Source organism: Echinops telfairi, unplaced genomic scaffold (assembly GCF_000313985.2).
Source record: "Echinops telfairi isolate 266 unplaced genomic scaffold, ASM31398v2 ScPeMD7_7469;HRSCAF=8507_1, whole genome shotgun sequence".
Taxonomy (NCBI): Eukaryota; Metazoa; Chordata; class Mammalia; order Afrosoricida; family Tenrecidae; genus Echinops; species Echinops telfairi.
The window spans coordinates 74,378,129-74,380,878 of record NW_022111373.1 but is presented as its reverse complement, the minus strand read 5'-3'; positions in this window follow the sequence as shown (position 1 = coordinate 74,380,878).

Sequence of the window (2,750 nt, the reverse complement as noted above, 5' to 3'; positions counted from 1 at the left end):
CTACTCGGTCCTACGAGGCACTAAGAGTTGGAATTGACTTTATGGCAGTGAGTTGAGAGCTACTGCATAAGCCAACGTTTCTCCTTCTACCTGTTTCTCATTGTACTCCATCGTAGGTGAGGATATTAGTCCTGACATCACAGCATGACTAGACTTCTCATCACTTCATTTACCACTAGACATGAGTGTCTGGTTACTGCTTCAAGAATGGATGAGCCAGTTCTAGGATTCCATTCAGAGGAACGGAAGTTCTACTTTCTAGGACCACTGTGTTAAACTGGGTTCTTTGCTGTTATTATTGTTGCTGTTGTTAGATGCATCGAGTCTGTTCCGACGTGGAGAGACCCAATGTACAACAGAGTGAACGCTGTTTAGAACTGCCCTCTCCTCACAATTGTTCCTATGCTTAAGCCCATTGTTGCAGCCACTGTATCAATCCATCTCATTGAGGACCTTCCTCTGTTTCACTGCCCTTCCACTTTATTAAACATGATGTCCTTCTCCAGGGTCTTTCCTGACAGCACGTCCAAAATATGTACGATGAAGTCTTGCCGTCCTTGCCTCTAAGGAGAACTCTGGCCAAACTGCTTCCAAGGCAGATTTGTTTGTCCTTTTAGTACTCCATGGTACTTTCAATATTCTTCTCCGGCACCACAATTCAGATGCATTGATTCTTCTTCATTCTTCCATATTCAACTTTTCCATGCACATGAGGCAATTGAAAATACCATGCCTTGGGTCAGGTGCACCTTCGTTCTCACAGTAACCTTCTTGCTTTCAACGATCTACAAAGATCTTGTTTGATCTTTTGACTGCTGCTTCCATGAGCAGTGATTGTGCATCCAGGCAAGATGACATCCTTGACACCTTCAATCTTTTCTTCACTTATCACGGTGTTACCTATTTGTCCAGTTCTCTAGAGAGGCAAACGCAGTGACACTTATGTGTGTATGCATACAGAAAGAGATTTATACCGAGAAAGGGTTCACACAGTTGTCAAAGTGATTAAGTCCAGTCTGCTTCAAGTCTTTGGATCAGATGGTGAACTGGAGGCTGCTCCCAACCAGTGTAGCTGCAGGGACCGACAAAGGAGAAAATAGGAAGATAAAACAGGAAGATCACAGTCTGGTGGATGCAGAGCTGAATGAATCCAAGGTCAGCAATTGAATCCAAGGGCAACTGTCTGCTGATGGCTCTTGGGATCTGCAGGCAATATGATGGGTGACGAATGAACCAGATGCAGGATCCAGATCCAACTGAAGTGAACTAGTTCCCCCAGTGCCAAGATTTACACTGAGTGAAACTGACCCCGAATTGTATGCAGACTGGGACAAGATTAAGGAGGTGGTACCCTTAACCCTATTACCTTAATTGCTTGCCTGCTTCACAGAAGATCCCATCATGGAGTTGACCACACGGCATTAGGTGATATCATGGGAGAATCCTGACCTAACCAAGTTGACATAAAACCTAACTGTCACAGCCATTTACTGACTTCCTTAGCTTGGGTTCCCCTGAAAGCAAAGACCAGGATGGAGACAGATGCTTATAGTTTGAGAGGGGGAAGCACCTTGTGGCGGTGTGATCAAGGATTTGGTTCTTGACCTAAAGGCTGGCAATTTGAACCCGCCTGCTGCTCTACAGGAAAAGGATGTGACAATTGGCTTCCATAAAGAACACAGCCTTAGAAATGCTGGCAAGCTCAACGCTGTCTTCTGCAATAGTGGGTTACAGGGTCAGGGAACCCAGGAAGCAGGACTGAGTGAGCAGGGAAGGAAATGAAAGAAATGCCTACCGCAATAAAGATAACACATTTATCTATAATTTACCCTAATTTTGTCTTAAAAAAATTTTTTTTTTCTAATTTTGTCTTTCAATGACGTTTTTGTTCTCTGTTTGTACTTCCACTTGGCACACGTAAGCCGTGTAGTGAACTGTCCCCAGCGCACTCCGCCAGGCCCTTTCTGCCCAGATTCTTCAGGTTTTAACTCTGCCGTATTCTGTGATTTAACACCGACGAACCATTGATACAAACTTTGTTTTTGTTTGGTTGGTTAACTTTTGAGTTTGAGACCTATGGGAACTTTCTAATTTATTTTCGGAAGCTTCCCCAAAATACTACTTCTTTTTACTTCAAATACAGTGAGCTAAACAAAGCTTATCCTGGAGGCAGTTTTGAGCACGTTTTCTGTGGTGACTTATAGTTTAAGCATACCACTCTGGTGAGTGGGGGATGTATTTGAAGTAAAGAGATTAGTGGTGGGTGGACCAGTTGAATGGTTGCAATATCAAAAGCCAGAACCAAGATGGTTTTAAGATTCAATCTGCGAAATATGTGGCAGAGAGGAATGAACAAGAGACTGCAGGGCCAGAGGAGGTGGAGCTGGAGCTGGGAAAAGGTAGCTCTGATGTGCTTTGTGCTTCCTGAGGTCCCCTGATGCCCTTTACCGACCCGAGTCCCTGAGGAGACTGAGCCTGACTCGGAAAGCCACATCTGCATGGATCTCGCCAGTGGTGGGCTGGAAAGAATCTAACAGCCAGTTCGCTGCCCTAGTGACTGTTTTAACTATTAAAAAAGGATATACTGAGAGGTATTTTATTATGTCATAAAATGAATAAATAATAACAATTAAAGAGATACACAGAACTAGATGATGTTATCAGTTTTAAAATATTAATGATACCTGAAAAGAAACAATAAAACTGTTAAGACAATTCCATAATGCTTCTTTTTGTTAATTTATTTTTTT